The 18,023-nt window shown below is 47.0% G+C and overlaps 1 long non-coding RNA gene across 9 annotated transcripts in view; it reads right to left on the bottom strand.

Moving 5' to 3' along the window:
• Positions 1 to 18,023, bottom strand: part of LOC139361619 (uncharacterized) — a 131,968-nt gene that overhangs the window by 9,591 nt on the left and 104,354 nt on the right. Inside the window, exon 1 of one of the 9 annotated variants that reach the window (XR_011619197.1) lies at positions 13,110 to 13,367. The exons of the other annotated variants lie outside the window; for them this stretch is intronic. This is a non-coding gene — a long non-coding RNA (uncharacterized lncRNA). Of the gene's footprint in view, positions 1 to 13,109; positions 13,368 to 18,023 lie in introns of those variants that run through there. 9 annotated transcript variants of the gene reach the window in all.

Genomic DNA, 18,023 nt, shown 5'->3' with positions numbered 1-18,023 from the left:
GAAAACAATCTAGAAATGGTATCTCAGAAGAAAAAAAAAAAAATCAAAAATATGAGAGTAAATGTGGGAAAAAAAATCAACGTTTAAAGACAACTTCCCAACATATTTAGGAATCTCTGGGACCTAAAATTTCATCAGGACTCCCCACACTTCTTTTTACATTGCTGTGTCTGCGCGCGCGCGCGCACGCGTGTGTGTGTGTGTGTGTGTGTGTGTGTGTGTGTGTTCAACAGAAATCTACAAAAAAAAAAAAAAAGCTACTGCTAGAACAGTGCTACTACAGGGGAGAAAAATGTAATCTTTTCTTCCACCCATCTTAGCTTCATTGGCTGGGGTTCCTATAACAAAACCATATGAACCCCATAAAAAGCAAACCGAGGCTTATTAGCATGTATATTACATATATACATGGGAGATACACAGGGAATGAGGGAATCTCAAAGAGACAGCTCAGAGCTTTCTTTTATATAACATCTTCAACAAGGATAATAAATGTTTATAGAAGTGCCAAGACAAAGTAAAAGGACTTTGGGTCATTGGGGGCAACAAATTGTGGGAAGGCCAATAAATGATAGATTTTTGTGTAAATTCCTCTGGTGCTGTTTCCCGAACGATAAGGGTCTGAAGTTGTCTGCAGAGATTGACCTGCGTCCTTTCTGGCAGAGAGGGGAGAAAGGGCACTTTTTTCTTTGTATAATGTGATTATGTTGTGTGCTTTTCAGAAAATAGAGGGAAGGCCAGAGCGCTTCTTAATTGCCTTCAGCTCAAAATATTTTAGCATGGAGTGTTTTCTCTGCACTATTCCTGCTGCAGATATCTTTAAAGGCATCAGTCGCATCCTAAACACTACTTGTGGGGAAATATTGAGCAGAACTGGAATGAAATATATAATTCAGTCCCACAGAATCTGAGCCACAGGACACAGAGAACTGCCTGGGAGTCAAAGCAGACAGTGAGCAGCTGACATTCTAAGAGGCTCCTTCCAGTAGGTCGGCGCATAAACTCAAGTTCTTTTCACAGATTTGTCTGTGTTTCTTTTGTTCAAAAAAAAAAAATATATATATATATATACACACAATATATATATACTATATATATATAATATATATATACTATATATATATAATATATATATACTATATATATACACATATATATATATTGTGTGTATATATATATATATATATATATATATATAGTGTGTATATATATATCCCTGTAGCTAAAATGCCTACTTCATAGTGCAAGAAAAACAACATCTGGAGCCTTTGGCAGAAGCAGCAAAGACCCAAGCAGCCTGGTGGTGTCCGGCGGGGACAGCCCGCGAGATCCATCAGCATGTGGCCACCAGTAACATGTTTACATGCTAATGAATGTCAGGCTCATTTAAAACAAATTTGCATCCATCAAAGTCAAACAGCGAGCAGAGCAGCACATTTTCCTGTGTGTCAGTGGCCCCTGAGATACCAGGGAGAACTTTAATTGCCTGACCCCTTCAACTTCCAAGCATCCCAGAGAGAAAAGGCAGACCCCAGGAAAGGACTGTGCTGGAAACTATTTGTTCTTACAGATGTCCGGAGTAGTCTTGCGACTGACCCAAAGACTCCCCTCTAAGGGTGGGGGATACCTAGGGTAGGTGAAGTTGAATGTGCTGCCTTCTAAGACCTTCCTTCTAAGGGAGGGTGGGGGAGACCTAGGGTAGGTGGAGGTGAGCCGTGCGGGCAGGATCTTTCTTCTAAGGGAGGACAAAGTGTGCTTTGCTAGACTCTACCCTTGAGTCTCAGCTTGGCCGACCGAGATGGGAGCAAGTCACTTCTATCCTATGATTATGGGTGTCCTCATCTGTCATGGAAGCTTTGGTTCGATGAACTTAAAGTCACTCCAGTTGCAAAGCTGTGTGACTTGTAGATACATGCCAGTGTGAATGACTCACTTCACTTTAACAAGTTGCACAGATAGCCAGGCTTCTCCCTTAGATCAGTCAGGAGGCCCCAGAAGACTTTGTCACAGACAAAGAGGTGATTAAAAGGAGTCACTGACGGGATTCTTTGGAGATCGGTGGGCAGGGCCCAAAGGGAAGTGAGAATAGCACTCCCCAGATCATGGGCAAGGGATGCCTGGGGAGGGGCTGCTAACGTGGACAGGCATGACTAAGAGAGGAGGGAGGACAGCTCCTCTCCCTCCTCCACCTTCTACCTGCTGCCAGCAATGAATCCAACCAGCAGCCCTAGGCCAGGCCAGGCTCCCAGAGTCAGAGCCAGGAAGAAGCCAGGCACCTGGTGAAGCCACTAGTCCCCATCAACACCAAGGGTGCAGTAAGAATTTTGATGGAAATATTTAAAAACTCATTCAACAACTTCCTATCTCCCCAACCAGCCTCTACATATGATTCCACCTTTTCCAACTACTGAGCGGTCATCAGGGGTGTCACGGGGGTGGGGCTGCCTGCTCTGCCCAGGGCCCGGGGCCCGAGACCCTCCAACCTTTGGAGGTCTGGGGTCCCCTCTCCCCTCCCTGGCAGCAACTGTCTTCTCTGCTGTCAAATTATCACTTCTATCCTCCCACAAAACATGAGAATTTAAGACGGGATTTTGGTGGGGACACAGCTAAACCATATCAAAGGGGGGACCTGGGGCTCCCTCATGGGGCTCTGGCATGAGCTTGGGTGACACAAGTTTATAAGACCCCATCTGCTTCAGGTTTAATTACATACCCCAAGATTCCCAGGTTGTAGTCCTAACCCAGGACCTCAGAATGTGTCTGTATGTGGAGATAGGCCTTTTAAAGAGGTGATGAAGGTAACGAAGTCATTAGGACTGATGCCCTTGTAAGAAGAGATCAGGACACACACATCTATAGAGTGACAACCGCACGAGGACACAAGAGAAGATGCCATCTGAAAGTCAAGGAGAGAGGCCTTAGGAGGAGCCAGCCCTGAACTCACCTTGACCTTAGACCTCCAGACTACAGAACTGTGGGAAATACATCTCTGTTTTTTCACAAAACTGCCTGTGGCAGCCCAACCAGAGCCATGTGCCATCTTTGGTTCTCAGAAATTCCACTTGTTTTTATGCTCCTGGATTTTAGGAGGCCCCTGGATGACCAGTATGTGGCTACAGTTAGAGAAGGAATTACTGGTGTAAGAGAGCCCCACACATCTCTGAGCGGACACCGTACAGCCCATGAGATATTGGGTGTAATATCACCTTCTCTTCCCTAGGATATTAAGAACTATATCACAGGAGGGGCGTACAGCCGCAGCCCCTGCGTTACTGGGAGCAATAGCATCTTTTCCCCCTCTCAATATAAGGAACAATATCCCAGGGTGGGTGTACATCCCCTGTGATATTGTCATCGTCTCCCAATGCGGATATTGAGCATAGTGTCACGGGGGTGTATACCTTCTTTGCTATCGGGAATAATATCCTCTCCCCTCAGGATTGTAGGCAAAATATCGAAGGGATTTTACAACTCGTGTGTTATGGGCAGTAATATCATCTTCTCCCCACCTAGATGTTAGGAACTCTATCACAGGCGGCCGTACACTTCTTGTGATATTGGGAGTCATATCATCCTCTCCCATCATCGATATTAAGAACAATATTACAAAGGAGGTGTACACTCCCTGCCATATTGAGAGTAATATGCTCTCCCCTTCGGAATATTAGGAACAATATCGCAAGAGGTGTGTACAACCCCTGCGATATTGGGAGTAATATCATCCTCTCCCCCTGCATATAGAAAACAATATTACAGGAGGATGTACACCCCCCTCCTGTATTGGGAGTCGTATCATCCTCTCCCACCCAGGATATAAGGAACAAGACGACCGAACGGATGTACACCCACTGCCATAGTTTCAATAATGACATCCTCTACTCCCTGGCTGTTAGGAATAACATCATAGAGGGGTGTACACTTTCTTTCATATCGGGAGTAATATCCTCTCCCCGCCGGATATCAGGAACAAGTCTATTAATTATTATTATTATTTTTGTTTTGTTTTTTGAGACGGAGTCTCGCTCTGTCGCCCAGGCTGGAGTGCAGTGGCGCGATCTCGGCTCACTGCAAGCTCCGCCTCCTGGGTTTACGCCATTCTCCTGCCTCAGCCTCCTGAGTAGCTGGGACTACAGGCGCCCGCCACCGCGCCCGGCTAATTTTTTGTATTTTTAGTAGAGACGTGGTTTCACCGTGGTCTCGATCTCCTGACCTTGTGATCCGCCCGCCTCGGCCTCCCAAAGTGCTGGGATTACAGGCGTGAGCCACGGCGCCCGGCCGAATTATTAATATTAATAAATATGAGAAAAATTAAGAGTAATCATCGATATTAATAATTACAATAAAGATAGTAAAATACTAAAAATGTTAACGATTAGCATTAATAATAGTAATATCACTATTAATAATATAACATCAGCAATTAATGTTACTTAATACTAAGTGAGGCTGGTAATAAAATGACAATATTAACAATTAATTTTAAGCATGCATAATCATATATTTAAAATAATTATCCATAACAGTATCCTATTAATATCATTGATAATTGTTAATATCGATCATGGATGTTTAATAATTGATCATATTATTACTCCTAATACCGCAGGGGGTGTACACCTACCTGTGATGTTGTTCCTAATATCCAGGGATAGAGAGCATGGGATGTTGTTCCTAATTATCAAAGGGGGGAGAGCGTAATATTACTCCCAATATGGCAGGGTGTGTACATTCCCCCCAAGGGATTGTTCTTGCCATTCAAAACGAGAGAGGATGACATGACTCCAGATATTGAAGAAAGTGCAAACCCACGTGTGATACTCTTTCTAATATGCAGAAAGGAAGAAGAGGATAGTAATCCTCATACGGCAGGAGGGGTACACTCACTCTGATATTTTTCCAAATATGCAAGGGGGAAAGAGGATAATTGCATTCCCAATATCGCACCAAGGGTTGCACACCCCATGTGAGATGGTCCTTCATAATGTTTCTAGGCGGGAGGGATGATATTACATATATGGCAGAAAGTATACACCCCCCAGGGATACTGTTCCCATGATCCTGGAGGGAAGGGGATGATATTACTTTAAATATTACAGAAGGTGTACACGCCCCCAGTGATATTGTTTCTAATTTTTATGTGGCAGAGGAGGATATGACACCCAATAATGCAAGGAGTAGAAGCAATCCTGGGATATTCTTCTTAACATTCAGGGAGGAAGAGGATATTACTCCCAATACAGACGGATGTACACCCTCTGATAGTGTACACACTGAGGGTATACACCCATCTGTGAAAGAGTTCATAATTTCCAGAGGGGGAGATGATATTACTCACAATATCATAAACAGGCTGTGAGTCCACCATGACCCCTAATAGCCAGCGGAAGGAGAAGGGGTGGCTATTAGTCCCCACCTTGTGGGGGGTGTCTCACTAGCTCCTCAACTCTGCCAAGCCTCCACCCGTCGAGTCTGGCCTGGATTCTCACACGCCTGCACAGCCTTCATCTGGTTCATAACTCAGCTCACAAAGGTCCCAGTACCGCGGCAAGGATGGCGGTGGTCACAACTGTGGCCATTTATCCTCTCTGCATCTAGCTCCTCTCCCTGAGGCAACAGCACCTCTGAAGTCACAGTCTGGCCTCCCAACTCTCCCCTCCCGGGCTTCTTGGCGTGTTGCTCTGCTGCACACACCTCAGCAAATACTGCTGATGAGCCAGAATCACCCAGAAATCTCTTAACCTTGATTCTGACTACTTTTGTAATTTGTACTATTTGTACTTCTGGTGTGATTCGAGGAACAACACATTTTAAAATTAGAGAAGATGTGGTTTTTATTCTCCTTTCTACTTGCAACCTTGAAAATTCAAGTAGCAGCAAGGGTTTGTTGAAAGTAACTTCCACCAAATAGAACCTATTACAAAGGTACTACAGAGTGTCAAATAACCACATAGATGTAAAATAGAGATGCAGACACAGATATAGAATCCAATGGTTAAACCAAATTGAGAAATGCTTGCCAGTTTGATAGGACTTCTAAAACTTGACAAAAATGTTGGCTAAGGGATACAAGATGTTATGAGATGAGTGAGATGCTTGGCCTAGAACCACAGGCTCTCTTCTCTTTACAGCAGAAAATCCATAAGGAAGTCAAATCTGAAAGAATCAGGTACCATTGAATGGCATAATCAGTCATCCTTCCCATCCGGGGGCCAGCTGCGGTGACTGGTGGGCCAGTCATTCACCAACATCCATCATCCATCCTCTGGGGCATGGCTACACTTCACTCCCAGGCTCCCTGTCATTATGCAGATTAGGTAAATCATGGCCACTCTCACCTTAAGCCTCCCCCCGCCACCGTGGCAATCACCCAGTCCCAACCACAGCAAGGACAGCCGTGTTCTTGGGAACGCAGAGCAGGGGTCTGAAAGGAACTTGGATCCCTGAATACCTCATGGAGCAGTCACCAGCCTGGAACATCCTCCCTCATGAGTTTGCAAGAGAGAAAAACTCCTTGGTTCCTCAAGCTACAATACTGCAGAGTCTCAGATCACAGCATCCTTACCTACCCTCATCAGGAATCGTTCATGCTCATCAAGACATGAGAACAAAACTGCAGTGGCACAGTCACACTCACCCAGAACGCAGACCACCTGCTACTCACATTCATCATATTAACACCAAAAAGCCGCCGTGGTGGATATCCTGGATGTGGACACTCGGCGGCTTTTTGCTGGAGATGCGCTTTGTGCATTTATCACACGACCATCTTGGCGTCAGGAGGGGCTGCGCAGATGGCAGCTGTACACATCACAGGGAGTCTCACTCACTGGACTCTCAGCCAGCTCCCACTATCAGTGCCCGCAGAGTCCTCTCCTCCGGGAGCACGTGCTTGGACGCCACAGTGACCTGTGGATCCACACAACAGCACTGTGTGCCCCAGAAGCTTAGAAAGTACCACTGCATCAATGCCTCCACAGGTGAGGCCAGGAGCAGAAGCCAACCTCAAACAGTTACGGTCCTCCATGGGGCTGGTGTCCAGGCAGGAAGGTGGCTCAGTGGCTCTCCTCTCACTGTGGAACTTCCTAGGTCCCCACATGGACAGAACCGAAATAACACACAACAAACAACAGGAATGAGAACACGACCAGCAGCTTCTGAGATGAACAAGCTAGGCTGATCATGAGACACCTGATAGGGACGGTGCCAGAGCCCCTCCCAGTGCCCTGTGAGGACAGCGCTGCCAGCATCTCCCTAAAACCAGCCCAAGTCGAGTTAGACTCGAGGCTTCCTAGGAGTGGGCAGATCCATTCAATCTCACAGTCTGAACCTTCTAGGCCGTGTGTTATGGCCCTCATCTCACATATGGGAACGCGGACACTGCACCATAGACCCGGCCCCAAGCCCTGGTTTCTTCTTCGACACCACACACCAGTACAGTGAGCACTTAGGATCTGGGCATTCACAGAAAATACTGCTTAACTAAAACTTCTGATTTAGAACATGTTTAATTCCTACTCACAGAGCTGAAAGTGTTCTGTCCTAGGAGGCGGCAGTTGTAATTAAGCATGAGAGAAGAAGGGACCAGAGTGGTGCCAAGTATTAAATATGCCTCTAAATCTATTTACCAGGTTGCCATGCTATTGTCACCTGCTTCGTTTTCTGTCCTTAAAAGACTTAATAGTTACTTTTCAAAATAGACAACCTGTTTTACTGATGCTTAGCTATAAAATAGCGAGCTACGTATCCAAAAGGGAGATATGGGAAAACAGAAAATGTCCACAAGCGATCGGGTGTGAGGGCAGCTGCAGCAGCACCTGGCTCTGTTGCGTTGTGAGCCAGCCACATGGGCTGGACAGCTCACTTAGCCACTGAAATTATATCATCTAAGATTTTGTTGCAGTTACTTTGATAAATTCTCCTTCCTGCTATGAAGAGTAAGGTTTGAGGTTTTTTTTTTTTTTTTTTTTTTTTTTTTGAGTCGGAGTCTCCTGCGTCACCCAGGCCGGAGTGCAGTATTACAATCACGGCTCATTGCAGCCTTGACCTTCTGGCTCAAGCAATCCTCCCACCTCAGCCTTCCAAGCAGCTGGTACCCACAGGCGAGTTTGATTTCTTTGCTAATGAATTCCTAATTCACCTCGAAGCGGGCCTGTCAGCGCCATATGCTTAGACGTCCACCTTGCCGACCGGCCTTGTGGTCTCTAAGGTGGATGCACTCCGGTTGCCCGGGCTCTGCACGCGATGTTGAGTCTCCAAGTCTGCCGTTGTATAAGGGACTGACAGCCCAGAGTGTCTCGACGTGCCACCGTGAGCTGGGCTTTATTCCACAGGGCGACTCTGCTTCCCGTGACGAGATGTAGCATGTGAGCACAGATCAAAGGGTATCAGCAACTAACCCATTCCCCAGGTACCAAGCAGAGGACCAAGAGTTTAGTTCCTTACTTATTTGCTGCGGGCTTGATTCAAAAGAGCTTTCTGGGATCCTAGGGACAAACATCTCTAACTGGTAAGAATTCTGGCTTTAGTAATGGAAGAACCACCTAAGGCCCATTTTGTAATTGCTGTTCTAATCAGAACTTGAGGCCAAAGCGAAAAATAAAAGGGGTGCCAAGATCGTGACACCCCAGTTTGCACAAGGCCAACCAGACTGCTTGAGGGGATGAAAGGAGTAGGATTTTTAAACTGCTGAGTTTTGAAAACATGGCTGTAGGCTGGGCACACTGGCTCACGTCTATAAGCCCAGCACTTTGGGAAGCCGAGGTGGGAGGATTGCTTGAGACTAGGAGTTCAAGACTGACTTGAGTAACACAGCAATAACCTATCTCTTTAAAAAGAAAAAAAAAAAAAGGTTATTAAAATAGTAACAAAAAGGTTAATACAATAAATTACTATATCAACATGGCACCCCACTGCTGTCAGACGAGGTACAATCTCTATGTCTATGATGAGGTCCGGAGAGAAATGTAACCAGCATCATAGGGAAGGTCGACCCCAAAGCCCCATAGCACTACTCATGTACAGTCTGTTAACCAGCATGAAGTCTCCTCCACAATCAGAAGCCTGCTTTAGAGGAAAGCTGCCCACGGGACCTGGGTGGACTCCAGACGCCGGCCGAACAGAGAGCCCCAACCTGGGGCCCTGCCGGCAGCCTCGACTGGACAGAATGGCCTCATGAGTGTCCTTTCCCACCACAAGCTGCAGACCCTGAGCCAGTCCTGGCTGTGACTGAGGCTGCGCATAAACGTCTGCGCCCAACAGCTCACCTTTGTACATGACACGCCCAGTCCACCTCATTTCAAGTGTTACGCTCGCCCCAAGGCGAACATGGATGTTACAGGTTAACTCACTGCATGTGTGCTAGACTTGCCCTGTAAGTGTTCAGACATTGCACGAACCGGATGAGCAAACCCCACTTTCCCTGTAAACTTTCAGACATTCCATGAGCCCGATGAACACACACAGCCAACAAACCCCGGAACGTGTAACGCCGCGGCCTCCTCCCCTCCTGAGGGGCACGTGCTTCCAGCTCCCCCGAGACCACATTTCCCAAAGCACAGAGTGTTACTCTGAAAATAAAACCTCCTTTTCCCTTCCTTTGTACATCTCGTGGTCATGTTAACAACTATTGCTACAAATGCAGAGAAACGGGGTATCATCCGTGCTGGTCACTGAATTCCTAGCACCAAAGTTTCAGGGCCCCCCAGTCTGAAGGAAGCTTCTATCGACCTAAAGCCAACTCTGGAGACGAAGGTCGAGCTGGGGAAAGGCTGTGTCACCGCAAATCCACACCACGGGGCCCTCTGCAGTTGTGTGTAAGGAACTCTTGGCCTGTCCTGGGGTTTGGGGACATCAGGATGCAAGCAGATACCGTACGCTCTGCCACAGGACCGTGAAGTCTGCGGAACCTCAGAGGAACACGGAGACAAATGGCTGCACGAGTCCCACAGGCCGAGCCTCGATGGGCGCCTGTGTCAAGAACACAGACACGCCGGGAGGGACAGCCGATGCAGGCAACGCCTGCAACCCCAGCACGCGGCAGCGTCCGAGTGTGGGGGTCTCTGGCCAGGCTCCACCGCAACTGCCATATTCTGTGGCAAAATTTAAAAAATAGGTTGTAACTAGTTATAACTCTAACTTGTTTTACACATAAACAGAACACAGGGTACCAACAGGCTCCAAAATACTTCGCCTAGAACCAAGTCTAGAATGCAGATGGCTGTCGCTCCGAGTCTGACGAGTCCCCTTGTAGTGTCATAAATCCTAGATCTAGGTGACTAAGTGCTCTTCCTAAACCAGATGGCACCCTGAGGCCCTGAGGGCACCCTCTGTCCCCAGGCCAGTCCATCAGCCCCGGCAGAAGCTTCTAGAGTAAGAGCCTGTGGATTTGTATTGGACAGATGTAAACCAGACAAAGTCACAGGGGCTCATCCTGGAAGCCCATCCGTTTACCCACTCATGCCCTGGAGAGCCCTGCCCCCAGCTCCACATCCGCAGTCACACTGAACCACAAGAACTGGCTTCTAGGCCCTCAAGCCACTCCCTCTCACCCCTGGACAGAAACTTCTCAAACTGTGAAGCCCAGAGTAGCCTTAACAGATGGTCCCAGCAGAACTGGCCTCTGCATGAATTGATTTTTTGTGTGTGGGGTGGTGGTTCTTGTTCTGTCACTCAGGCACAGTGCACCATAAACACAGTGGTGCTATCATGGTTCACTGCAGCCTCAACCTGCCAGGCTTGGGTGATCCTCTAGCCTCAGCTTCCCAAGTAGCTGGGACCACAGGTGCACATCACCACTCCTATTCAATTTTTTGTAGAGTCAGGGTGTTGCTATGTTGCCCAGGCTGGTCTCGAATTCCTGGGCTCAAAAGTGAACTGCCCACCTCAGCCTCCCAAGGTGCTGGGATGACTGGTGTGAGCCACTATGCCCAGCCTAGAATTGGTTTTTCTTAAACCTGAGTTTGACACATGAACCCCACTCACATAGATATCAGCAACTCTCACAGCTCGAGGGTTTTTCTGAAACCCGATTCTGTCCGTTCCAGGTCAGTATCTAAGAAAGGGTCAGAACTGACCCTCCCTCAGTGAAGCCTAAGGGCAAATGCAGCAGCATCTGGTAATGAGGGGCGCGCCTTCGTGCCCATTCTGTAGTGTTTCCTGTTAGCTATTTTACCTTAAGCTAAAAATGGTTCCCCTTTACCCGGGACACGGTGACACAGACAGCAAAACACATGAGATTCAGTGTGATCCCACGCCCATCACTGCTGACCTCAAATTCTTTATTTTTTCGTTTTGCTTCTAGAGTTTGTACTCTCTCCCGGGGTTCCAGGCCTGTGGAGTCAACCAACCATAGATCAAGAACGTTTTTAATGTGTTTGTACTAAACATTCAGATTTTATTATTCATTAAACAACTACTCGCATGGCATGTCCATGGTATAGCTGTTACGAGCAACCCTGACATGACTGTCTGCAGGAGGACGTGCGTATGCCATATGCAAATACCATGCCATTTTATAGCAGGGATCTGAGTGCCCACAGACCTTGGATTCCATAGGCAGTCCTGCTGCCCACCCCCATGGGCACTGTGGAATGGCTATAATAGAAAATATGGAGGTTTAAACAGTTATGTACTAAATCTAATCTTTTGTTAAGAAATTACTGTGTATCACTTGTATTATTTGGAAGTCCTTCCTGGCCCAGAGACTTGACATGTTCTTATCTTTTTGTCCACTGATCTAGTCATTCCAGTAAGTTTATTGAACACAAATCAATTTTACAATTAAATTCTTACAGGAATCACGCTCAATCTGTAAGCTGCTTTGGTTTTTAAAGTGAAATAACCAATAGTTTTGCAAACCAGCTATGTCATAGAATAACAGGATAAAGCAGCCCCATGACATGCAAAAACATGGGGTTTCAAAGCTAACCAGTATAAAACACGTTACAAACCTCCAAATATGAAAACGTTTTACACCACAACAGATATTCCAGAAGAAAACAAGATGTTCAAAAAAGGCCTTTGCAGAAAAGCACTTTCCCCTTCATTTTTCACATGATTTCCAAAAGCTTGTGTTTGGCGATGACCATGAACCAGAAGTAGCATCCGCTGCAACTACTGCCACGGCAACACAGAATATTAAGGCAAAAAAAAAAAAAAAAAAAAGACACAGCATATTTCCTATTGATGAGAACAGGTAAAGTGTTATAAAATGAGTGTGTTCTAAAGTCAACAATGTTCAAATTCTAGGTCTCCTGCAGACACTAGACGGTAACCTCCAAAGCTTATGTACTTGGTAACGTTCAAGGAGACCAAGTTCAGAGCTGTCACAATGCAGCAGTATCCTCACGCGATTATCTCAGGCGGGTTTGAGGGCAAGTGCCCCCGTCACAGTGGGAAAGCTGCCCAGCCCAGCACTTCCTGTGATCACAGACCTCCGCCCTCCCATGTCTTCAATAGTTCCTTTACACTGGGAACCAGACAGCAAAACCTAAAACACTTCCTCAAATCTCAGGACAGTCTTTAGAGCTCTTCTCCTTGCCCCTTCTCTTACTGAAAAAGCCTGTTTTGTACGCAATCTGTAGTGCTTACCAGAGCTGGGGCGGAAGGAGAACTAGTGTTTGGTAGATCGAGTTTCAAGCGCGGGGAGACCAAGAAGTTCTGGAAATGGATGGCCGTGATCGTGGCACGACAGTGTGAACGCACTTAATGCCACCAAACCATACAATTAAAAATAGAGTGCTATGTAATTTTACCACAATCAAAAGACTAACTGAGAAAACTCATCTATAATTACTGTCATTTCCAACATCTTGCATCCTGTAAGTTGCATTTGCTTTTGGAAATCTTCTGAGCAATCATGAAAGACTAATACCATGTCATCTCTGAAACTCAAAGTCGTTCAAGGGTTTTGATGATAGGAAAGTAGCTGGAAAGCAAAGCATCCATTAGACACGGCAGCCGTGGTAGGACAAACACATGGTAGGAAGGTGGTGGTCATGTTACACACAGATGGGAAGGCTGTGGGGAGCCACAACACCTGATGCTCGGGAGGCACCTGGGCAGGAGCTGAGAATATACCAAACATGTTCGATCACGCAACATTCACGGACCCTGAGTCCAGCCACCGCCGCTGACATCCACTGTGGCCGGGGTGTCCTCTGCCAGAGATATACACCCTGCCGAGGACAGTGTACAGATTAGATGTCAAAGCACAGATATGCTCAGGTCCAGCTGTTCAGATAGAAGCAAACACATTTCCCAGACGCAGCAGCATCACTCTCCACCTGACTGCACCCCGGTCCCATTTATTCTCGAACCCATCTCTCCCGGATCCGACAGCATGACTCTCCACCTCACTGCACCCCCTTTTATTCTCGAACCCATCTCTCCCGGACCCCACAGCTTGATTCTTCACCTGACTACACCCCGTCCTGTGCATCCCCGCACCTGTGCCTCGGCCCTCACTCACTCCCTCACTTCCTCATTGGGTCAGGAACCAACAATCCACTGTGTGCCTGGTGCACTGAGCCTTATCAGGGGCCTCTGGGACGCATGCCGGGACACGCAACTGGGAACTCCCAGTGCACACGTTGCTCTCCTGCAAGACGCTTGGCTTTTATCTGCGGGAGCCGACACCCACCCCTACAACTGACTGCACGCTTAGAAAAGTCACAGAAGGCCCCTCACCAACCCAGCAGCACCGAAGCCACATCCCACTTGCCTGCTGGCTCCTGAGCCTCCCACTCTGTGATTACTTGCTCCTTCGGTTCCCTGCCTTGAATCCACTGGTTCCTCTCCACACGGGCCTCTTTCCTGTCACCTTCCTGTCAGCAAGCACATTTCCTGTCATTTTCCTGTCAGCAAGCACATGTGTCCAGCCTGATCTTGCTGATGTGCTCCAGCTGGCCCTGGACTCGAACCGCGCTGCTGCGGCTTTCCATCAGTGTGGCATCTGCGAGTTACCTCCTGGGAAATGCCAGGTGATGGTAACATCAACTAGGAGGCACCGCTGAGAAGCAGAACGCATAGGTGCGGTGCCCAGAACGTCACGTCCTTGAACAGATGCTCCATGTCTACTCTCCTGGCAGAGCTTCGTTGTAGGAAGGCGGCCATTCCCCCAGTGCTGCTACTTCCAACACCGGGGAAAGCAAGCTTCAGAAACGAACGATGTCAAAGAGGCAGGACCCACCAGCAGGGCTGCCGGCAGCCGGATGACCACAGCCCCAGCGTTCCCCAGCCACCATTGCTGACAGCCCAGGCTCCAGAAACGCACGGCTTCAACCTTTGGAATAAAAACCCTCCCAAGCCAACTATTATTTTCAACAATGGGATTGGGGAGTGGGGTGTTCTAACCCTGCCTCTCTCGACAGCACAGATCATCAGATCCCAGTTCTTATAGGATTGAGGAGTGGGTGGGGGGGTTCTAACCCTACCCCCCCTTCATAGAAAATAACTGGGGTCTGATGATCTGTGCTGGGTCAGCACTTTGCTTCCGCCACATGCAGTCCTCATCAGCACCAGGAAAAGTCAGAAGCGTTGAGTGATGACACCAATACCAACACATGCGGTTCTGGCGGCTTCGGTAACTGGCTGCACAGATACAACCCGACAGTGGTGAGATCCACGGACATCACCAGTTTTCCCAAGGATTGTGTTCCTGAATCTTCTGCGTTCGGAATAACGGTCTTGTTTGCCAGGCCTGAGCCATGCTTCCCTCTCACCTGTCCTCTGCCTTCACCAGCTTCGTGCGCGTTTCCAGGCAAGTGTTTGTGCAGGTGCTATCACTTATTTCCACAGTGAGAATATACACAGACACCACACAGAAATGGGCAACCCCGTTAGGAGCTGTGCAGGGACATCTAACTCATCAGATGTGCCAAATTCCTGTTGCCATGGAAATTTAACTAAACTAACGTTGCTTTGACCTCATCTCTTACTGTACCACTAAAGATCATCCGGGTAAGAGGAATGTGCCTCTGCATAGCATTCAGCTCATGTTTACATGTCGGTTTTTCCTGAATATGGTTATGTGAGATAGAAATCAGTAAGATGGGGTGTAACATCTAGTATAGGATCATTGTGTCACCTAGGCTCAAACACTTCAAGATCCTCAGAAAATGCAGTTTAACTCTGGGGACGTGAGTTACATAGTAACTTGTTTTGGATACTGTCTCTTTCGCCATCTAAATGTCAACACCAAAGAAGTTCTTGAGTTCCTTTTGAAATTGAAAGGAATTTACAAACCATAAAAGCCCCAATATTAAAGGATACAATTCAGTCTGTTTAGCGTATTCTCAAAGCTGCACATCAACCACTAGTATGTAATTCTGGGACTTTTTCACCACGGACCAAAGAAACCTTGAACCCATTAAGAGTCAGCACCTGCTCCTTCCTTCTGCCAGCACCTGGCAATCTCCAGCCAACTTCCATTTCTCTGGATTTGCCCATTCTGGACACCTGTTGTGAGGAGAATCGTACAGTGCGTGACCTTTGGCTTGACCTTCGGTGCTGGCATCTTTCACGTCCAAGGTGAGTGGAATTCTCACAATGAGTGACCTGTTGACACCTGGACTGTTTCTACTACTACGAATGCTGATGCTATGAAGATTCTTGCATAAGATTTTTTTTGTAAAAGTGTTTTCAGTTTTCTTGGGCATATGACTAGCAGTGAAATTGCTGGGTCGTCCGGTGATTTCATATTTAACTTTTCTCAGGAACTGCCAGACTTTTCCAAATCAACTGTACCATTTTGCTTCCCCTCCCACTAGCAATATGTCAAGACTTCCGTTTTCCCAAATTCACCACGTCACTGTCCAATACTGGGGTTTTACCCCTCCCGGTGGTTGTGAAGTGGTATCTCACAGTGGTTTTGATTTCCATTTCTAAGATGATGAATTCTGGTAACCATCTCATGTGCTTTTTAAGGCATTTATATGTCTTTCTTTGGAGAATGTCTATTCAAATCCTTTGTCCATTTTTAAATTGGATTTTTATTAAAAGTTTTTAAATATATTCTTGATATCAGGCTCTCATTGTGACAATGTATCCTGTTCTGTGGGTTGTCTTTTAACTTTAATAGTATCCTCTGAAATGAACATTTTAATTTTGATACTGTCTTTTTTCCTTCAGTTGCTTGTTACAGCTTTAGACGTCTCAGCCAAGGAAACATTGCCTAATCCAACGTAACCGTTTCTCCAGAATTCTCCTCTAAAGGTGTCATGAGTTGAACTGTCCCCCGCCCCCTCTCCAAGATTCCCATGTTAAAGTCACAACCCCAGAAACTCAAAATGTCACTGTATTTAGATACAGGGCCTTTAACTCGGCAATTTAGGTCCCATGAGATCTTAAGAGTGGGCCCCGATCCAGTATGACTGGTGTTCTTTTAAGAGAATTTAGACACAGTCCTCAGTGCTGCACACACATAAAAGAAACCTGTGAGGACACAGAGAGGACGCCATCTACACAGCATGGAGTGAGGCCCCAGAGAATCCAACCCTGCCCGCACCTTGATCCCAGGCTTCCAGTCTCCAGGAAAAAGGAAATAAGATGTTGTTGTTTAAGCCGCATGGTCTGTGGTGTCCGTTATGGTACCCAGCAGACTGACAGAATGGGTCTCACAGTCGGCTCCTTACATTGGATCCATGTTGAGCTTTGCCTGTAGGGTGAGGAAGGGTCCAGTCCATCCTTTTCCATGTGGATACCCCAGTTGTCCCAGCACCATTGAGTTGTGAAAGGAAAAAAGAAAAGCAACCCTTACCGTCCTTTCTCCACCAACAGATTAGAAGATACACTGAAGAATCGTGGACAATTTTGTCGGTTTAAGCCAGTGGTTTTCAAACTTTTAAGTCTCAGGAACCCTTGGCACTTTATTAAAGAGCACAGAAAAGCTTTCTCATCAGGCCGGGAGTGGTGGCTGCTCATGCCTGTAATCCCAGCACTTTGGGAGGCAGAGGCAGGTGGATCACTTGAGGTCAGGAGTTCGAGACCAGCCTGGCCAACATGGTGAAACCCCATCTCTACTAAAATCCAAAAATTAGCCTGCATGGTGCCGAACACCTGTAAGTACCAGCTACTAGGGAGGCTGAGGCACAAGAATCACTTGAACTCAGGAGGCAGAGGTGAAAGTGAGCTGAGGTCACACCACTGCACTCCAGCCTGGGTGGCAGAGCAAGACTCCGTCTCAAAAAAAAAAAAAAAAAAAGTAACAATTTAGTTCATTTTATAAGGATAAAGTCATTACATCTTAACACAGTCTTTTTTTTTTTTTTTTTTTTTTGAGACAGAGTCTCGCTCTGTCACCCAGGCTGGAGTGCAGTGGCCGGATCTCAGCTCACTGCAAGCTCCGCCTCCCGGCTTTACGCCATTCTCCTGCCTCAGCCTCCCGAGTAGCTGGGACTACAGGCGCCCGCCACCTCGCCCGGCTAGTTTTTTGTATTTTTAGTAGAGACGGGGTTTCACCATGTTAGCCAGGATGGTCTCGATCTCCTGACCTTGTGATCCACCCGTCTCGGCCTCCCAAAGTGCTGGGATTACAGGCTTGAGCCACCGCGCCCGGCCGAACACAGTCTTAAAGAAGAAACCACTTTCGAAAATAAGCAGCAGCATCACAACAGTTTGTGCTGCTGTGAAAACACCTAACATCTCTGCACCTCAGACAGCAGGGTTCTCATGCCTGCATCTGTGTTCAGTGGGCTGCAGAGCCGTGGCTGAAGTTTATGAAGAAAGTCCGACCCCATGCTGATATACAATTAGGAAGCAGTATTTTCACTGTGTTTTCAGATCACTTTAGGAATTCTCTGCTGCCAGATATAACAAGTGGCACTTCCGTACAGGCTGTCTGCAACAGAGTCTGTGCTCTGGTCGTTGGACCTTTCTGCCCCAATTCCTTCTAAGTCGACTGGTCCGTCCTGCAACTGAATGGCTTTTACCAGCACACGATTTTGTAATCACACATTGGTTAGATAACACTCATTCAGAGTTATGAGCACCTTCCACATTTCGTTATATGTAAAAACAAACAAACA

This window comes from Macaca nemestrina, unplaced genomic scaffold (assembly GCF_043159975.1).
Source record: "Macaca nemestrina isolate mMacNem1 unplaced genomic scaffold, mMacNem.hap1 Scaffold_73, whole genome shotgun sequence".
Lineage (NCBI taxonomy): Eukaryota > Metazoa > Chordata > Mammalia > Primates > Cercopithecidae > Macaca > Macaca nemestrina.
Note: the sequence above shows the minus strand (reverse complement) of the source record. Positions and strands in the feature narration are given on the sequence as shown.